The 22,478-nt window shown below is 36.7% G+C and overlaps 1 protein-coding gene across 3 annotated transcripts in view; it reads right to left on the reverse strand.

Moving 5' to 3' along the window:
• Window positions 1-22,478, reverse strand: part of WNK3 (WNK lysine deficient protein kinase 3) — a 105,401-nt gene that overhangs the window by 71,189 nt on the left and 11,734 nt on the right. The gene's annotated exons all lie outside the window — the stretch shown is intronic.

The raw sequence follows: 22,478 nt of genomic DNA on the forward strand, positions 1-22,478 counted from the left end.
GTTCACATAATAGTGGAGTTAATGAGCTATATGTACTGGCACACTGTTTACAGAAAATAAAAATAACTGAAAAATTTGGCTTATCATTAAATGTAAGCAGAGCATTAAAATTAGTTTCCCAACTCCAGTAATAATTCTCTCCTAGAATATAACATAGATCGGACACAAAATTCTCTTCTTTTAAAAGACAAATATCTGATAGGAATACTTTTAAGTTTAGAACAGTGCTTCCCAGATTGAATGTCTTTGTTCAATTTACACATTATCAGAAAAAATATTTTAACACCAAAGAATAAGTGATAGAGATGGCCAAAGCAATTTTTTCTCAGCTAATACCCATATATATTTTAGTAACAGTAGATACTACATATGGAGGGAATGTGATGGATCACATATCATATTGCTGCTGAGATGCCACATTAAAAGAAAGCTTCCCTACAGCACTACAAGCAAGCAATAGTTCACCCACCTACCCCCAAATAAATGAAAATAGGTAATTAATTCAGCAAAAAGTAATTAATAATGGAATGGGAAAAAGTTTCTGCTTCACTGAACTATAAAATGTAATTTAATTGTTTTTCATCCTTAATAAAAACCTGGATTTCATATTTTGTTGCTTAACAGGTAGCAAAATTGCAAATTCATTGACATATCTTTTCAGAGTGCCAACTTTAGGGAGTATCTGTTAATTACATAATGGTTATTATGCTTTATTTCTCTTCTCTCATACATTTACAAAATTGCCATTTTTATACTGGATTTTAAATCTAAATTTTCTCCTGAAGTTTAACTTCCTAGAGTTAAATAATGGCGATAAATACTTCTTAAAGTAGCACAAGCAATTTCTGTTTCAAACTCTTTGAGATTATAAATTGTCTGAAAGTTAAATTTGCATTACTACCTACAATAGGTAACTCTATAGATGCTACTTTTAGGTATAATTGCAGAATAAATAATCACATACTCTTTAAATTCTCACTATACAAAAATTGTACTTCTAGACAATTTTTGTAAAGCATTACAAGAAAGTCATATAACATTTTTTTCTGTTCTTACACACATTGTAGTAAAAACAGATGTATGCAAATGGTAAAAGAATTTGTGCAAAATAACACAGAGGTTTCATCCATACCAAATGTTTACAAATGATTTTATTTTAGGTCTCAATCCCACAATGGTAATCTCATAAACACAGCATCTCCTGCAGGAAAAATCACTACAAACATATCAATCAAGAATTGCTTTTTCCACTCAATTCCCCTTTCTTCATGCTGTAAAATTAAGGAAGAAGTCAAACCTGTTTTCATCAAAACAAAGGAGAAACATACCTCAAGTAGTTTTATCTTTCATCTGTATAAACAAGAGCTGAAGTTCTACGCTGAGATTTTTCAAGATGATTAGATGGCAACTTCTTTGGCATAAAGAACCCAAGATATTCACTTTCAGATCATATCCCTGCTTTATCTGTATGTATGGTCCTGATCCTTGTGTCCTCAAGTAATGTTGCCATTATAAGTATCTTCCTAAAGTCAAACAAGAGAACCAGTGGATTTCCCACAGCCTCTAGACACCAACTGATATTGTTCTCCCTTAAATTGTTTTGCTAAAATATGTGGATATCTATCTTTTCCAGTATCTGCAATTTTCCACTTACCCCGCAATTGCTTGGAAGCAGTAGTGGGATTCAAATTTTTTTACTACTGGTTCTGTGGGTGTGGCTTGGTGGGCGTGGCTTGGTGGGCATGGCAGGGGGAAAGGATACTGCAAAATCCCCATTCCCTCCCCACTCCTGGGGGAAGGTTACTGCAATCGCACTCCCTCCCCACCCCACTAACCTGCTTTCCAGCTCCATTCTCCTGTGCAGGGCAACAAAAAAAGACCCAGCCAATCAGCTGGGACTCGGGAGGCAGAGAATAGATGGGGGTGGGACTAGTCAAAGGTGGTATTTGCCGGTTCTCTGAACTACTCAACTACCGGTTCTCCAGAACTGGTGAGAACCTGCTGAATACCACTTCTGCTTGGAAGAACAGAGATATTTACAAAAAAGTAGACTACCAGAAGTTATGTGGTCATAGGGGGTCCTTAGCGAAAGAACCAGCAATAGCACTTTCTGGCTTTGCGGACAGCTGCAGAGGGGGAGAGGGAGAAGAAATGGTGTTGTGTAAGTGGTGGGCGCCTGCTGCTCATGCATATGGAGTGTGCATACATGCACTTACCCGTTGCTTCAAGCAGCCCGGTTTTGAACAGCTCATGGCCTGGTAGCGGGCCATGGCCTAGGGGTTGGGGATCCCTGCTTTACAGCATTCTCTGGGAGGTTTACAATGTGAACATATTGCCCCCAACAATCTAGGTCCTCATCTTACCAACCCTGGACAGAAGGAAGACTGAGTCAACCTCGAGCCCCGTCAGGATCAAACTCCAGACTGTGGGCAGAGTTAGCCTGCAGTACTGAGTTTTAACCACGGTGCCACCACCTCTTAGGAGATGAGCCCAAGAAATAGTATGAGAATTATAGCCATATATAAATACAAAACATTTGAGGTGATTTCACATTTGGAAGTATTAGTGTCTGATGTCAGTGATCAGTTCAGTAAAGTAAGCAAACTTCATGCTCCAAATCAGACTCCCCTCCCAAAAAACCCTTACCCTAAATTAACTGATTAAAATTGATTGCATAGAAGATAACATCCCCATTTCTAAAACTGATTCTTGAACTACATATTTTAACTATTCTTTCTCTTCCATACAAAAATTTATTCCAGGGGCTGAAACCAAAATTTTAACCAAATGTCAACATTGTACCAGTACAATGACTATTGCTTTTAAATTCTGAAACAGCTTGGAGTTAATTAGTTAGGAATTTACTTTTTATCAGTTTACTCAGCTTGACCTTGATCGGTTTACTCAGCATGAACTGAAACAGCTCTCTTATCAAAGGCTTCTGAGTTACAATGAGAAGTAATACCTGAGATAGGCATCCCATAAGTCAGTGGCCCCTAACCTTTTGGGCACCAAGGACCAGTTTGGTGTTTTTCCTTGGACCAGAGCGGGTGTGGTTTTGAGTGTTGCCTGCATCCTGTAGATGGGGCTTTGATTTTTTGTGCAGGCTGTTTCTGGCATGCCACAGCCCAGTACCAGTTCATGGACTGGGGGGGTGGGGATACATGCCATAAGTAGTAGTAATTTATCTAAATTAGAGTTCTGCTGGTACTGAAACACTTTACTGCCCAACAAACTTTTAACTTGTTGAAGGTTAAATGTTAGACTACTTCTAATTTCGTTATTGTAGTTTGAGTTTATTATTTGAATAATGACAATTGTTTTTTTAAATTCTCATAATTAAGAGAATGCAAAGACATGATAGAATAGATCAAAGGAAAGAGCTAAGTAGCTCCCAAACTCTATTCCCATAGTGGCCAATCATCCTATGAGAAATTCACAATCAGAACAAAAAATGTCCTGCAACAATTGATATAAAGAGGCATAGAGTCTCCTGTAGTGGAGGTAAAATATAATAATTCAGACTACAAGTCACTAATAGCCTTATCCTCCATAAGGTTTTTGAATTAATACAGGTAGTCCTTAACTTACAACCACAATTGGGCCCAAAATTTCTGTGAGACAGTTAAGGGAGTTTTGCCCTGGTTTACAACATTTCTTGCCACGATTATTCAGTCAATCATTGCAGTTATTAAATTAGTAACACAGCTGTAAAGTGAATCTGGCTTCCCCACTGACTTTGCTTAGTCACAAAAGGTGACTGCAACCATCATAAATATGAACCAGTTGTCAAGCATCCAAATTTTGATTGTGTGTCCATGGGGATGCTGCAATAGTTGTAAATGTGAAAAATGATCATAAGGCACTTTTTTCAACTGAATATCTGTACTGGATTTTCTTAACAATTTTCAACTTTTCCAAAACAAAGGAAGAGTGTGATACATTTTAAATATATTTAATAAGCACAAGGGTTTTACCATACTGCTATAAGGTTAAGAGTAAAATTGCATCAGACTTGTACCACATAAATTTTTGAGTCATTTCTTGCAACTGCTATTTTAAAGTCAAAATTTCCCAATAGCTTTATAACACAAAGAATTGTTGTCATTTAAATGCTTTCCATCTATCAATGAAGCCAATTTCCGTGACTAGTTTCTCTGTTTCCTCTTTGCAGATCACCTGATTTCCCATATAATCACTTACCCTTTATTAAGCCAAAATAAACAGTCATCTAAATGGCACACAGATGAGTTGATAGCTAGGTTGGTATAACAGAACTGCAAATATTTAAATCCTTTATAACAATATAATATACAAGGACAATGAAGACATAATAGAAACATTGAAGAATACGGTTGATTCATATAAACCAACTTTTGAGTAGAATTGTGTATAACCCTTATTTTTTTATAGTTACGACCTTATTGTGGCAAATAGTATTGTTTTTCTTACAGAGTTCTTGAAAATATTATATTAATTAACCTAGTCTCAGTTAATTCATGTTTGTTTTAAAACCACTGCAGAAGAAAAAGACCTTTAATTAGTCTCATCACTAATGCAATTTTAATAACATTCTGAATAATCAGGTATTTCTTCAGATAAAACTAATTACCAATTTTAACCATGTTGTGGTTAAAATACTGTGCACATCATTTTATGAAACCCTGATTTTTGGCCTTCTTTTTATACAATGATTAATAATAAGCAAGATTCCTGGTTCCCATCAACAAATGATGTCGAAGTATGATGAGAGATTCCAAAAAATTGAAGAAGAAGATAAACAAAGAGACAAGATTGGAGACATTGATAACAGATTAACTGTGACTGAACAAGATAAAAGTGGGATGCAGAGATGGGAGATGGACAGATCAGAATTTTATCTTAGATTTCAAAACATAGAGGAAGAAAAGGGACAAAATTTAGCTGAGATGATGATAGAAATATTGGCCGAAGCTTTGGAAATAACTGAAGAGAAGACGATGGATGGAATAGATGAGGTATATCGAGTCTTTACAAGATATGCGATGAAAAATAACCTACCAAGAGAAGTTCATATTAGATTTACAAAGAAAGCTATTAAAACGCAAATATTGCAAGTGGCAAGAGAGAAAACGTTGAAATACAAAGGCAAGGAGATTGTGGTCTTAAAACAAATACCCAGAAGAGTGAGAGAGATGAGAAGAGAATATCGATTTTTGACTAAAATGCTACTGAAAAAAGAGGTAAATTATATGATTCCAGAGGGGGTTAATGTTCACATGGCAAGAACAGAGACATAGAATTGACTCAATTGAGAAAGCGGAATTATTTTATGCAGAATTTTTCGGAAGAGGAAGAGGCAGAAAAAGAGATCTCACTAATTGAATTCCAAGAGGATTGTCAAATGGGGACTAAAAAAGAAGAAGGCGCAGTAGGTGGAAAGGTGGAAGCCCAAGAACAACATGAATCAAGATCTACGAGAGCTGCTAAACCCAACTATAAAACATAACCATGGAAGAGAAAAAATTGATTACATTTAATATAAATGGACTTAATTCAGCTGTTAAAAGAAGGAAAACTTTTCACAAATTAGAGAAATTAAAATTTGATATAATTTGTCTACAAGAAGTACATATTAAAAAACAATATGAACAATTGTTGGTTCAGCCAAAATTAGGGAAAATATTTACTTCCTTGACCCAATGTAAGAAAAGAGGAATGGTTTTATATATTAAAGAGACCACCCTAGCAAAATTGATCTATACTGATAAAGATGGAAGAGTATTAATGGTGGAAATAATGGACAATAATATGAAAACACTCCTGATTGCAATTTATGCTCCAAATGACAAACAAGAAGAATTTTACAAAAAATTACATACAAAAATAATTGAACTAGACTATGCCAACATAGTTATGATGGGAGATTTTAATGGAATTGTAGACAATAAATTGGACTATACAGCAACAACAACAAAGCGAAACAGAAAGACTCTCCCAAAATCCTTTTTTAAAATGGTTGATGAATTAAATTTAAAAGATACACAGAGAGAAAGAAATGCTAAAACTAAACAATATACCTTCTACTCAAACAGATATTTATCATGGTCCAGAATAGATATGATATGGATGTCAACAGAATTAACATCTAATATTCAAGAAATAAATATTGAAACAAGTACTTGGGCAGACCACAATCCAATGACAATTAAATGGAAAGGACAAAAAAGAAGATCGAAATGGACATTAAATAATACTATTTTAAAGGAAAAAGACTTTACACAGCGGATGGAGAAAGAATTGGCCTTTTCCTTTAGAGAAAATAAAAAAGAAGATACATCAATTCAGAATGTATGGGATACAATGAAGGCATATGCTAGAGGCTTGATAATAGATTATACAAGGAAAAGGAATACTAGGAAAAGGCAAGCCACTAAGGTTCTAGAGCAGAGGTGGGCAAACTGTTTGGTTCGGGGGCCTCATTGACTTTTAAAATTTGACAGACAGGCCGCCACCTGGTGTTGAAATGCCTGTCATTACAAGTCAAAATCAAATGAATGCAATCATTCAATCATTCACATCAAACTTTAATTCTGTACCAATCTTCGGCGGGCCGGATAAAAAAGACCAACAGACCGGATGTGGCCCCCGGGCCGTAGTTTGCCCACCCCTGTTCTAGAGGATGAGCATAAAAGACTTGAAAAAGAGCTACAGAAAACGCCACAGAAAAAGGACATTAAACTAAAAATGGATATAATTAAACACAAAATGGGTCAAATAGAGAAAGAAGAATTAGCACAGGAAATTAGAGGTGCTAAACAGAACTGTTTTGAAGATGCAAATAAACCAGGTAGATGGTTAGCATATAAACTGAGAAAAGACAAAGAATCAAGGAAAATATTGCAGTTAATAGATGATCAAGGCCAAGTTTGCCATGGCGACAAAGAGAAGAAGGAAATCATGTGAGATTTTTATGGGAAATTATATAAGCAAGAGAATATTGATGAGGAAAGAGTTAAGCAGTATTTACAGAAGGCTAATTTACCTAAGATACCTAAAGAGACTGAAAAAATGTTAGAAAGCAATATAAGTATGATGCAGTTAACTGAAGCACTTAAGACGCAAAATAATGGAAAGGCACCAGGCCCAGATGGACTCCCAGCAGAATTTTATAAAACATTACAAGAATCGTTGAACCTTCCATTGCTATGAATGAAGTTATGTTAAAGAAGAAGATACCCAAATCATGGTCAGAAGCCTATATCACACTTATTCCAAAAGAGGAGGCTGATCCATTGCAAATTAAGAACTATAGACGTATTTCTTTACTAAATGCAGATTATACAATTTTTGCTTCAATATTGGCAGAAAGACTTAAAAAATATTTAAATAACTTTATTCATTCTGATCAAAATGGATTTCTGCCAAAGAGACAAATCAAAGATAATATGAGAGTTATTTTGGATACCTTGGAATACTACAAGGCACATCCTGAAAAACAAATGGCTTTCATATTTTTAGATGCACCAAAGGCATTTGATAATGGGAATTGGCGATTCATGTTATTATTGTTGGAACAGATGGGTTTCACCAGAAAATTTATTCAAGCAATAGAAGCCATATACTACAAGCAAACGGCAAGGGTAATGGTAGAGGGAGAATTGACAGACTCTATTAATATAAGAAAAGGCACAAGACAAGGGTGCCCACTATCACCTTTGCTATTTGTGTTAACTTTGGAAGTGCTAAACAGAAATATTAGAGATGAAAAGAGTATAAAAGGAATGAAAATTAAAAAGGAAGAATTTAAATTGCAAGCCTTTGCGGATGATTTGGTTTTTATCTTAGAAGACCCTTTAGAAACAGCACCAAAACTATTGGAAAAGATAGAGGCATATGGCAAGGTGGCTGGTTTGAAAATAAACAAAGATAAGACAAAGATTTTGACAAAGAATATGTTATCAAGACAAAAGGAAGAACTGGCAGATGTATTGAAAATTCAAGTCACGAATAAGATCAAGTATTTGGGGATTCATCTGACAGCAAGATGTAGTACATTAAAAGAGAATAATTATATTAAACTTAAACAACAGATAGCGCTAGATTTGGCGAAATGGGAAAATTTACAACTGTCACTAATAGGGAGAATTTCAACAATCAAGATGAATATATTACCCAGAATTTTATATTTGTTCCAAACAATTCCAATTAGGCTTGGAAAAGACTATTTTGAAGATTTAAATAAAATTGTGTTGAAATATATATGGCAAGGTAAGAAGGCAAGAATAAAGTTAAAACTTTTGCAAGATGCTAGAATTAGAGGAGGATTTGGTTTGCCTAATTGGGAGTTGTATTAACAAGCTACAAACTTGATGTGGGTCAAGGAATGGATAACATTAAGAAATACTAGATTGTTGACATTAGAAGGACATGACTTGTTGTTGGGGTGGCATGATTTTTTATGGTACAAGGGAACTAAAATACAGGGGTATTTTAGAAGACATCATATATGGGAGTCTCTGTGGTTAAACTGGGAGAAGATTAAAAGACAATGTTATTTGAAAATTCCAGTCTGGTTATTGACTATTGAACCATTTTCCTATCCTATAATATACAAGAAGGAACAAACAGTTAGATATGGGGAAATATTGAATGAAAAGGGTGAACTTAAATCTATACAAAAACTAGAGGAACAAGGTATAAAGATGAATTGGTTTTCATATGCACAAATACATTCAAGGTATGATAAAGATTTTAAAACAAGTTTTCTATGAAAAATTGACTGACCTAGATAAGATTTTGACAGGTACTGATGAAAAGGTGATTAAAAAACTGTATGGATATTTATTAGAAACTAAACTAGAAGAAGAACAAGTTAAAGAAACTATGATTGTGGGGGGGAAGAACTTTGGATATGGGATTGATTTGGAGAAATGGCAAAAATTGTGGTCTCAAAATTATAAAATGATAATGTCAATAGCTTATAAAGAAAATTTGTATAAGATGTTTTACAGGTGGCACTTTCCCCCCACAAGAATAGCAAGAATGTTCAAGAATAAATCCGAACAATGTTGGAAATGTCATCAGACACCTGGCTCATATTACCATATGTGGTGGACTTGTGCGGATGCTAAAAAATACTGGACTAAAATCCACACGTGGTTGGAAAAAATGACAAAAAAGCATATAGATTTGAAACCAGAGATATTTTTATTGGGAATTTTATCAGATACATACAGCAAAGATTTGAAATATCTGATTGTAAATATATTAACAGTGGCTAGGATTGTATTTGCTAAAAACTGGAAAAATGAGAAAATACCATCGCAGGAAGAAATCATTAAGAAAATATTGGAATGTGCTGAGACGAGTAGATTGACATTTGAAATTAGAGAACAAGAGGATAAACTATTTTATAAAATTTGGGACCTTTTCTATCAATGGTTAGATAATAAAATACAACAATGAAATATGTAGAACTTTTAGGAAATAATAAATATATAAAGATGTATTTCTTTTTTATTATATCTACAAAATGTTTTTAGGATAGATTAGGGAGGATTATATGAATTGTTATAAAATAAACTAAGTAAATTATGGTTATCTCGTAAAAAATGAATGAATAAAATTATTGACAAATGATTGATTAATAATGATACTAGGGTATTCAATTTTTGATTGATAATATGAGTTATTATGCAAGGTAACTGTAACTGAAGACTACGAAATGGATGCACACAAAAAAATTGTAAACCAACCGGCACACTGCTTGTATACTTATGGAAGAAAGTTTGATGTTTTTATGTTTTGTTTGTTTATGTTTGTTTTTAAAAACCAATAAAATTTACAAAAAAAAAAAGATTCCTGGTTCCCCTATGCTAGTGCATACAATTCAATCAATTTCACTTGTTTTCTTCTACTAACGGCACAGTTAACAAACTCCAGACAACCCCCCTGATTTTTTTTTAAATCATGACATGCATATTAAGAAGTCTGGTTTGTTTTTCTGTTAAGAAGTCACAACTCTAGCATGTTTCTCTTCCCTGCTCTTTCAGTGGAACACATGGGATCCTCAATTATTCAGATTAATTAATTATTCAGATTAATATGCTAAAACACAAAAGAAAACCATAGAGAAATGGGGAAATATTCAATATTAAATAATGTATAATTGTATACTTTGGTCCCCAATACCAAATGCAAAGTTACTCATTTCCTAACAATACAGAACAGAAGCCTACTTGGATATAATCTAGACACCTTAAGATACTTCATAACACAGGTAGTACTCAACTTACAACAGCTCATTTAGTGACCGTTCAAAGTTACAACTGAAAAAAGTGACTTATGACCATTTTTCACACTTACGACCTTTGCAGCATCCTCATGGGTCATGTAATCAAAATCCAGCTGCTTGACAACTGCTCCATACTTATGACCATTGCTGCATCTCAAAGTCATGTGATCACCTTTTGCGAACTTCTGACAAGCAAAGTCAATGGGGAAGCCAGATTCACTTAACAACCAGGTTACTAACTTATCGACTAGCAGTAAAGTGATTCACTTAACAATTGTGGCAAGAAAGGTCATAAAATGGAGCAAAACTTACTTAAAAAATGTCTCACTTAACAATAGAAATTTTGGGCTCAATTGTTGTCATAAGTTGATGACTACCTGTAGAAATTCCAAAAACTTAATACTATTGTGGACACTTTAGGATATCAAAAGGAAATAGAAATTATCCTACAAAGGCACACAATTATTTACCGTAAGTGTTTGCCGAGGCTTAAATTTTGGAGGGTTAAGAAATTTGTTTTAATTGTACTATGCCTATTTTACACCTAATCATGATTTTCATTTATTCCTAAACTCCATTATTTATGGCTCCTTTATTGTTCCATTTTGATAATTCATGTCGTGATCATATCATCAGTTCAATTCAAGGACAACAAATCTGTTAAGGTCCCATATTCATTGCACAAAAGGCAGAAAAAAATCTGGAGAAATAATACAAATTCCCCCCACAAAATCACATTGTGAAAGCCCATTCCTTTTGGAGTAGGGGTTGGGGAGGTGGAGCTGAATCCTAAGGAAGTACCGTAACGAATATTTCAGCGCTTGGATGGGTAATGGAAAGTTCTAGCGTGTTTACTGTTTTCTTCCCAGTAACTTTCACATTGTAAGTCAGCCTACAACATTTATTTCTACAAAAGCTTAGTGACAACATATAATTGGCAAATCAGCATAGAAGAAATGAATATATTATCATTATAAAGCAGTATTCCAGATTGTGGTAAATAAAAGCTCACAAGTTCAGGATCTAAAGATAGATCTTCAAGCTCATTCCCTGTCATTGTTACTGTGGGGATGTTTACATGGGTATATACAGTTTGTTTACTGCAAAAAGCTGTAGAGGCAATAGTTACTTTGCATTCCCTAAGATTACCTACCTCCACTGGAAGCTGCACCACCCCACTAAGAGTGGAGGTCTGAATTATTCTGAAGTGCAGCATTTCCATTTCTTTCTCTAGAAGTTAACACTAATCATTCAGAGGCTAACATTTGAGAAAATGAATGGGGACACTATGGAACAAAATTGAGCTGGAAATCTACAAAACCTGTTATTTTTGATCAGAGTATGATGTATGTTCACTAATTACTTCATTCAGCTATTATGTAAATGTTTTGTAGAAAAGAAAATGTTCGTTTTTATGTGCTGTCCCAATCTACAGATTTTTATCCATAATTTTTGAGCTGGTAAATATTGAGACACGAATAGACTTGTGAATTATGTGCTCTTTTCTGCCATGTCACTGTAGAAAAAAAATCTGTAACATATTTTGACAGTCCTACTAAAAACTAAATCTGTTTCCTGCCTTTGCTGACATAACTGAGAATAAATGAAAATGAATCACCTTCCTTGGCATAGTCTCAATATAAGAGTCTAATGGATCTATTCCATTAGGCTGCAGAATTGTTGGGAATTTGTGTACTGGGCCTTGCATTTGATCTTGTTTTTCATGACAGTGGGGACTAAACCATTTTGACTGTTAAACGGGCCCTGTACAAAACCACCCATTTCTATACACAATTGTTTAGAATCTTTCCATGCTTACAATTGTTGGGTCAGTGAAAGGAAAAGAGAAGGTGGGAGGCTTCCATATTTCACAGCAGTCCAGTGCAATTCACTTTGAAGGAAGGTGAGTTTAATTCCCCTTCCATTTACTTATTCTGAGCAAAACTGCTGATCCCAGCAATTTAGAAATTTTTGCAAGGATGTTTGAAGGTAGAAAACCTGATCTACTTCACTCCCTTTACTCCACTCCTATAAATTCTGAGATTCCTACTATGGGAATTGTTAGCAGCTGGAAATATATACTTCATTTCCTATTATTCATCAAGTAAGCTTATCCATCTGGCTGGGGAAAAGAGGAACTACTACAACAAGGTAGGTCTAATTTCTTTGGAGAGAGCCTGCAGATAGTCTATCCATAGTCCAAAGTATGAAACTAATTTGTTCCACTTTGAAAAATTATTTAAATAGTTCTCCCTTTCATTAGATTCTACTAACTTCTCTGACTATGTGAATAATTAATAATATTTACATCAGAACTGTCTTTGTAGTCTTGTATTCTTTTCATTGTGAAATAGGTCACTTGTCAACAGATAAATTGATTCAAAAGTCAGCTAAAAACAAAACTATAGATATTGGGGATAGATCAATGTATTATATATTTCCTCCAATCTCATATAAACATGATTAAATAAAACCTCTCACCTCATTCCATTAAATTATCTAAATTATTAATTGAGATGACCTTCTTTCCAATGAAGTTTGGTGTCAAAAGAGTGTGTCACTTGGACAAAGTGACTGAGTAGATAAAGTAATAAATGAAACAGTGCTGCAATCATCAAATAGTTCTTTATCATTATAACGTTCTATTTCTCTCTCTCAGAGTGGCTAACCTTTTGCCCCTATATTCTGGAATGCTTTCTTCAATAGAAAACTAATTATGTAAAACTTCCCATCATTCAGAAATGAATAACCTGAAACAATATTTACCTGTCAACTGACCTACCTATCCCCTCCTAATATCAGAGAGTAAATTTAGCAATAGATATGACAAATTATCTGCCTAGCATGATTTGACATGGATAAGTGATCAAGTGCAAAGCTGCATCACAACTGACTCTTTATTTTTTATTTTTTTTTGCAATTTAGTACCACCAACCAAAGCCCTCAAGAGACTATAAATTCATGCTGTTCCTGTGCAACATTTTTGGCTTCCTTTCCAACCAACCAGCAGTTTATTCCCTTTGATGAAAAGCAACAGATATGCTGAAATAAAACACTAAAAATCTGTTTTTAATATACTATCCTTGCTTTAATGCTGATGGCAATTGTTAAAGAACGCAACCTGGCTTGGTCCGGTAGTGTACTTTGTTGTTCTTCTTCTTCTTCTTTTTCTTCAGCGTTTGTCTCGCGCTCGGGCGAGGTCCGCTAATGTCCTTGAGTACTGCTTCCACACCTCTCTGTCTGCCACGTGTGTCGGGTCTGCCTTCGCGATCTCTAGATCGGCCTTGATCGTGTCCATCCAGCGTTGTTTAGGTCTACCACGCGGTCTCGCTCCTCCGACAGTCACCTTCATTACAGATTTGATGATGGATTCTTCCTTGGCGCGGCTCACGTGGCCGAACCATCGTAGCCGGGACTGCCTCATGACCGTGGGGATGGGCACGACGTTGAACCGTCCACGCACTTCTTCGCTCCTGACGCGATCGAGTAGGGTGAGGCCTACCGACCATCGGAGCATTCGCATCTCCATTATCTGGAGTCTGCTTTCGACTTCTTTGGTCGTCGGCCAGCACTCTGCGCCGTATATGGCCACGGGCGCACCACAGAGTTATAGATTTTCGCCTTCAGGCGCATCGGCATCTTCTTGTCACAGAGGACGCCCGTGACGGACTTCCATTTGCCCCACGCTGCATTGATCCTGGCTGCCACCTCAGTTTGTAGTAGGCCTTCTTCCCCAAGAGTAGTTCCCAGGTACTTGAAGGTGGAGGCGCGCGGTAGCTCCTGCCCGTTCACGTGGATGGAGCCTGTCATTTCATTGTCAGTGGTCAGGTATTCGGACTTCTTTAGGTTCAGCCGGAGCCCGAACTGCTCGAGGCGGTCGTGCCACTGTTGGACTCGGTGCTCTAGTTCAGCCTTGCACAGGTTGGCCAGGAACACATCATCGGCGAGAGCAGCGCCCATGGGGCGGGCGTGTACAGGTCGTGTGTAATTGTGTCCATCACCAGAATGAACAGCAGTGGTGAGAGAGCAGAGCCCTGGTGTACGCCGACGGTAATATTAAACTCCTCTGATATCCCAGCTGCCGCTTTTACACGGCTTTTGTGACATCTGTATAGGAGTTGGACCCATTGTACGAGCAGCTCAGGCACGCCGTGGTCTCGCAGTGCGTACCAGATGAGATCGTGCGGGACTCGGTCGAAGGCCTTTTCCAAGTCTAGGAAGGCGGTGTGGAGCGGGATTTTCTTCTCTCTGTGAGCCTCCATCAGCATCCGCACACCGAAGATGGCGTCGGTGGTGCCGCAGTTCTTGATGAATCCAGTGTACTTTGTTGTTATACAAGAATAAACATATTTGATAGCTGAGAATATTTTATATTATGGATTTTTATGTTTTTATCTGCTCTAGGTTTTTTAGATTTTCAGTTTTATATATCATTTTTAGTTTTAACTAAAACTAAAAATTAACAATGTATTTTAGATTTTTTTAGTTTTTAAAATTATTTGTTCTATTTCAGCCTTGTTATGCTGGTCTATGACCATCATAAAGATTTGATTTAGAGCATTTTATTATGTTCATTATTGCTTCAAATAAAATTGCTCGGCAATAAAAATAATTCCCAGAAATAAAATACAGTATATAGCCTTTTGCCTCATTACAGGTACTTACAGAATTAAGGATTGCCACTGCAAAATGTTTATCTCATTTGGAAATTTGGATAGAAAGTAATGAAATTGCCACTAATATGATGAATTCTTCATAAACTGAAATTTATCACATCACTCTATACAGGATTATGGAAGGACTTGAAAGTTCCATAACCTGCTACTGCAATTTATCTGACAGACAAGCCAATATCTGTTTAAATACCTCCTTAAAGGGCCCACTGCCCTCTGAAGAAAAGGTTCCATTTTTGAAGCTTTTGTTTCAAAATTTGCCTGGCATCTAAATTAAATTAAAATTAAATTTCCTGTTTGACACCCAGGCAACAGTCCTATCATGTGCTCTAGAGTTGCCTCTTATCCCTTAAGTCGGTCAATTTCTGTATAAAGTAACTGAGAAAGCTTATTCAGAACTTTTAATTTAAGTGCTGATTTAATTGTACTGGTCCCTGTCACTAAACTGCAAGAAAACAGTTAATTCAATTGATGATACCCCAGTTCAGCATTGGAATACAATACTGAAATAAAATCCAGACAAGCCAGGTGTTAGAAAACAACCAACTAACTCTGGAGCTGTGTTTTAGCCTGTTTTGAAGACTGCATTTCCTTGAAAGCATAAGATTATCGTCTGGAAGTGCTCTTTGATCATAACTGATACAAGAAATTAGCTACAAAGATGCTTTTGCACAGTTATATCTAACATACCACCTGCAATTGTTCCTGAGTAAGACAAATCTTAGCAGTTATCCATGCTTTAGTTACATCCTATTTGATCCCTTCTGTGAGTTAAGAACTATGTTCAGGAGTTTTAATGGGTACAAATTGTAGCAGCAAGGCTGCCAATTACTACATGTGAACCATCTTATGCTGTAAGACATAAAAGTTGAAGTACATTTATTTTAGAGATTGCCCATCAAACTCAAAGAGCAACTCTGGGTGGTAAGAGTGGCTGTGTATTAAAAATGCTTCCTGAAAGCATTGCATGGCTTTAAGTGCCTTATTAACTTAAGAAAAGGGGGGGATGACCCTATCTGCCATTTTAAGTAATAGGTAAGCCATCTGTATTTGAGTTGTCCTTAAATCAGACATTCTTAACTTCAAGACTGCCTGTACAAGAATCCTTACTGTGAGTTTTTAGAATTGTTACTTTTTTTAAAATGTAGTATTTGAAATTAATTATCAGAAGTCTTTCCAAGGGAAAATGCTATTGATTAGATAAAATATGATAAGATGAAGGTGGGACAGGAGAGGGAACAAGAAAGAATTAAAGACTAGTTTTAAAGGAGAAGAGACTTATTAATACAAAATGGAGCAAAATGCTTTTGATGTTGGAAGAATTTGAAGATATTTGAGAACAATGCACTCAGGTATTCTTCTTTAAATTTTCCCTAATTATAAAAATAGAATTAAAAGAGGTTATAGAAGAGAAACAGATTTTACTGGACAAAATAGACTATTTGATTAGGGATTTAAAATGACACATTACAGGAATGATATGGAAAAAGATGTCACACTGGATTTACAAATGAGACTGGCTGATGTCTTAATTAAAAGAGATATACAAATAACAAACCAGGAAAGTGGCTTTGATAACTTTCTTATTTTGAATTTACAAAAAAAAAGTATTAAAGTTTTGAAGGTACTTTCGAGAAAACAGAAGGAGAAAATGAAAACAAATTAAGTTCTGGGACACTGTTTAAAGAGATCAAAGAGCCAGACTGTTAAAAGCAAAAAGAATACAAAATTGATTTATTTGACCAAAGTTAAAATCATATGTTGTTTCTGGTAACTCTTAATGGGTTTTGTTGACCAGCACCAAATGATGAGGCTTTTAAGATGAAATATGGGAAGAAGAGATCTTTTCTTTTGTTTTCATCGAAAGTGACAAGCTAGTGTTAAAAGTAAGGAAAGGAGTATAAAATTGGTTTATTTGATTGAATTTTAAATATATGTGTTATTATTTCTGGTAACTCTTAATATAAGAGATTGGATACTTAGGGCTGAATGAAGTTCTAAGAATTTGCTTATAGGAGACTTCCGGTGGCGTTCTGTTCAACAATGGATCAGAGACCGTGATTGTACACGGCTTTGATCCGTGCTTATTCTGTTGGAGGGGTCCTTAAAGGAGCGGATCCATCTGACTCACCTTGTAGGGGTGTGGGGAAGAGGGGGAGACCGCTAGCTGGGTCAAGGGGAGCCACATCTCCCCTCCCTGGCTTGGCAAATTCCCCTTGAAGACAGGGAGAAGCGGCACTCTTTTAATGGCTGCCCTAAAGACGGGAAGCTGCCGGGACATAAGTTTTGTGCTGGAGAGTGAAAGTGGTGAGCGGTGTGTAACTGGACAAAAGACTTTGAATATTCTTTTTAATAACCCTGAAAAGTGGAAAGAAAGAGCCCTTGTTTGAAAGAGTGATAGCGGTGAATGAGAAATAAGAGGAAAATAGAAGGTAAAGAAAAAACCGGAAATAAGAGAATTATATATGATTAGAGACTAAATTTGGAATAACATACAGAATTGGACATTAATCAGGCATTGGATAAAATGCTGGACTTATTTGGAATTGGTTAAATCTAATATTAATACTACGGAAAAGTGAATTAAAAAGAATTCTAAGAAGAAAGTGATATAGAGCACCACCTAAGGGTTAAAGATTTCCTTTTTTTATGTTTCTATTGAAAATTACTGGTTGTATATAACAAGATCCCCAGAAGCTTTATAAAAAAAAAGAAGAGGAGATTACAGTTAAAACGGAGACTTTGACAAGGATTATAACAGAAAAATTTGACTTTTAATAAAATAAAGAATAACTTAATAGACCAAAGAAATGGAAAAAATAAGCAAAGAATTTAAGTTGGAGCTCCAAAATGTGAGAGAGATGTTTAAAGAAAGAATGAGATTGGTGGAGTTAATGCTGAGTAAAGTAATGGTGTCATAGCTTGCAGAAGAACAAAGGAAGCCCAGAGAGGACAAATTAAAAGAGGGAAATGTTGGGTATATGAATACTCCAACTAGGTTTGGGTGAATAAATGTATAAACCTAGGTTTAAGTGTTTGCAGCTTTAAGCACAAAAAAACTGCAATGTAATTAGATAATTAAGGGTGCGGTTGCAAGCAGCAGTAATAAGGCAGTGAGAGAGACGTAACACTTCCTGGTTGCTGATTCCTGGTTCCTGGTGTTACTGGTCACTGGTCTCCTGGTCTCTCTGAACTCTGCTGCCTGCTGTTTTACTCCTGTATGAGACGTCTGCTTGTTGGCTACTGTGCAAGATACCTTTTTCTACTGAACAAAAGGACTGTTTACTTGGTGAGCTGTGCATACTCAGCGTTGTCTTTGAGAGAAAGGTATCGGAAGGAGAAGATTTACAAGCAGATAAAGACATTGTACTTAATAGTTAATGAAGTAGGTTACTGGATGGATATATTGGATACAGACATATGGACTGAATGACACTTCTTAATCTTTGTGTGAATTAAATAACTATTTTAAAACTACAAACAGTGTTTTTGTCTCCAGTGTGTGTATACTCTTGGGCCCAGCCTCTCTCTCATTTGGCTGCCTGGCCTGACTGCTGCTGTGCACTCTGCTTGGGGGTTTGTCCCCAAACACTAACAGGAAATAACAGCCTTGACAAGCACGAAGAACAAAGGACATAAAAGGACTTAAAACAGAGACATCGACATTAGAGACAAAAAATAAAAGAGATAAGACACTCAAGACTAAGAAGAAGAAGAAGAAGAGAACACATAAGAAGAAATCCCCAAAAAGAGATCTGAAAAGGGGGGGAAACAGGGCCGACAGGCAGAGAGAAATAAAAATAAAATTAGAAGGAAAAAAGAAGAAAGATTGGGGAAACTTGGAAAAGGGAAACCTAGCCAAAATTAAAAGAAATGATAAAGTTTCAAGATTTAGAGATAAGGGTTAGGGATTGAATAAGGGGGATGGCACATGGGAATGTATATTGGCATTTAGTTTAAAACTTGTTGGAAATTATTTTAGGATTATATAACTATACCAAAGCTGGTATTCAGCTTTGTTCGGGTATTTTCCTACGTCATTATAGTTGTGCTTTTAAAGTTGTAGCAATGTTTCGGCAGAATCTCATCTGCCATCATCAGGCTTGTGTATTGTGTTCGTCTGTGAGTCAGACTTTCACAGCCGTTTCTGTTTTAAATTTGGTGCTAGCCTACTGCTGTGCCAGAATGGTTTTTTCTTCATTCTGATTGGTTGGGAGTCTTGGTCTGTTTTTTTGGGTCTTGGAGTTTGCTGTGTTCTGCTTGATTGGTGTTTCTAATATCTTTTGTCTGTTTTGTAGTTTTTTTTGTCTTGATTGGCTGGCAACATTGTGAAAAAAGACCTGAAAGCATGAATAGAAGAGATGACTCCACCAGACTGTCAAATATCTGGAAGCCTGCATTCACAAAAAAAATAATATCCACACCACAAACCAAGCAAACACCTGGGCACAAACAGACCGCACCTGATACCTTCAGCTCAAACACACCCCAACCAGGCACCCTGATGAAACCTAGCTTCCTAATATATGATAGCCATCCATTTACCCGAAGCCAAGCCTCACTAAAAGTCGCCAATGCAGGAAACACAATGTTGCCAGCCAATCAAGACAAAAAAAAAAAACGCTGCAAAACAGACAGAAGATACTAGAAACACCAATCAAGCAGAACACAGCAAACTCCAAGACCAATAAACACAGACCAAGACTCCCAATCACTCAGGATGAAGAAAAAAACATTCTAACACAGCAGTAGGCTAGCACCAAACTTAAAAGAGAAACGGCTGTGAAAGCCTGACTCATAGATGAACACAACACAGAAGCCTGATGATGGCAGATGAGATTCTGCTGAAACGTTGCTACAACTTTAAAAGCACAACTATAATGACGTGGAAAAATACCCAAACAAAGCTGAATACCATACATATAAATACCCGCAAAAACTTAAGAAAGCATGTACATATACACATACACACACACATATATATATAAACTGTATATAAATTATGCTGTTATGAACTCTTACATTGGAGGATTAAAACGGGAATGGAAATGTATTAAAAGATAGATACATTTTGGATAAATTTTAGTGATTTCAGAGGGAGATATCTTAAAATATATGTTTTAAAATATACAGTTGATTATTTAATGTGAATATGTATAAAGCTGGGGAATGAATTATTAAATTAGATAGATTGAAGGGATATACCATGTGGATCCTAAATACACTGCTCAAAAGAATAAAGGGAACAATTAACACAATGTAACTCCAAGTCAATCACACTTCTGTGAAATCAAACTGTCCACTTGGGTAGCAACACTGATTGACAATCAATTTCACATGCTGTTGTGCAAATGGAATAGACAACAGGTGGAAAGCACAGGCAGGTAGCAAGACATTCCCAATAAAGGAGTGGTTCTGCAGGTGGTGACCACAGACCACTTTTCAGTTCCTATGCTTTCTGGCTGATGGTTTGGTCACTTTTGAATGCTGGCAGTGCTTTCACTCTAGTGGTAGCATGAGATGGAGTCTATACAGCCACAAGTGGCTCAGGTAGTGCAGCTCATCCAGGATGGCACATCAATGCAAGCTGTGGCAAGAAGGTTTGCTGTGTCTGTCAGCGTAGTGTCCAGAGCATAGAGGCGCCACCAGGAGACAGGCCAGTACATCAGGAGACGTGGAGGAGGCCATAGGAGGGCAACAACCCAGCATCAGGACCGCTACCTCTGCCTTTGTGCAAGGAGGGACAGGAGGAGCACTGCTAGAGCCCTGCAAAATGACCTACAGCGGGCCACAAATGTGTATGCTTGTAGAGCTGTAATTGCAGGAATGTTCCAATCTCGGATGGCAAACCTCAGATAAAGAATGTTTCCAAGCAAATACAACTCAGGTAAACAAAGTCACTAATCTAAAGGAGGATTAGAGAGAAGAAGTAAACATATGTTAGACTTTAACTAGAGATAATTAATTGTATGGATTACTGTGCTAAACAGTAACGAAAGTTAAGCAGTAACCAAAGTTAACCAGTGATGGAGGATAACTAAAAATGTGTATAAATGAAAGACTAGACTCCAATAGACTCCAATAAAGATCATCATGATTCAGTTGTTCATGATCAAACAACTCGACTGCCTCGTCATTACAACACATGTGGCTGCTCAAACGGTCAGAAACAGACTCCATGTGGGTGGTATGAGGGCCCCATGTCCACAGGTGAGGGTTGTGCTTACAGCCCAACACCATGCAGGACGTTTGGCATTTACCAGAGAACACCAAGATTAGCAAGGGGCCACAGCTTGGACTGCAAGTAGCAGAATGGGAGGGTCTGCCTTATCAGATCTTAAGAGAGTTTAAAAAAGGCAGTTACAAACTATGGGATTAGTGGTAATTTTACAAGAGGACTTGTAGAAGGAATTAAAAATGGTTATACAATGATCCCTGAAGATTGGAAGCAAATATTTCGCATGATTTTAACATCCATGCAATATGTGGTTTGGGAGTGTGAATATATAAGACATGATCAAGCTGCTGCTTTAGGAGGGGAAGGAGAATATACAGTTGAGCAGCTATTTGGTTCTGGACCGTTTGGTACAATTCCTACTCAAGTTGTTCTTCCTCCAGATACGTTAACTATTGTTTCTGAATGTGCCTTTCGTAAGGTACCCCAAGCTGGAGAACCTACAGCAAATTTTTCAAATATTCGGCAGAATGCCCATAAGCCTTATGCTGACTTTGTTGAGCGTCTATCCAAACCAATTAGACAGCAGTTTGATCATCAGGAAGCTGCTGGTGAACTTCTTCGCCAGTTAGCTATTGAAAATGCTAATGCAAATTGTAAAAGAGCTTTACAGCCGTTAAAGGCTACTGCTCATTACACTCTGGCAGATAGGCTGCGAATCTGCCAGGATATTGGATCACAAACTTATAAAATGCATATGTTAGCAGCTGCTATTCAGAAAGGACAGCGACCAATTGGTAACTGTTTTAAGTGTAAGAAGCCTGGCCACTTTCAGAAGGACTGTCATTCTACACCTTCTATGCCTCAGAATCGTCCTTTTAAGAAGTGCCCTATTTGTAAAAAGGGATTTCATTGGGCCAATCAATGTTGGTTTCGGTCGGGAAATTTGCCAATGGGTGTGGCACCCACCCAGAATCCAAAGCGTGCCTTTCCCATCACTCTGACTCCTCCAGCAGTCTCTCTCACTTGTCCCCAGCCACAGCCGGTAGCGCTGGGATCGATTTAATCACTCAAGAGGAAATTGAGTTTAAATTTCCCATGGAAGTTAAAATAGTTCCATCTCAATTTAAAGGCCCTCTTCGTTCAGGATTAGTTGGCTTAATTTTGCCTTGTTCTTCTGCACACAAAAAGGGCTATTTTGTTGTACCTGGGGTAATAGATTCAGATTACACTGGTATCCTCATGATTCAGATTTGGGTGTATCTTCCTCAAGTTCCTCCTTGTAATTCTTCTGTTGCTCAATTGCTTCTTCTTCCATATGAAAAGCCATCTCCTGGTATAGGTAATCGTGGGG

This window comes from Pseudonaja textilis, chromosome 2 (assembly GCF_049901715.1).
Source record: "Pseudonaja textilis isolate UNSWEBS1 chromosome 2, rPseTex1.2, whole genome shotgun sequence".
In the NCBI taxonomy this organism is placed as follows: Eukaryota; Metazoa; Chordata; class Lepidosauria; order Squamata; family Elapidae; genus Pseudonaja; species Pseudonaja textilis.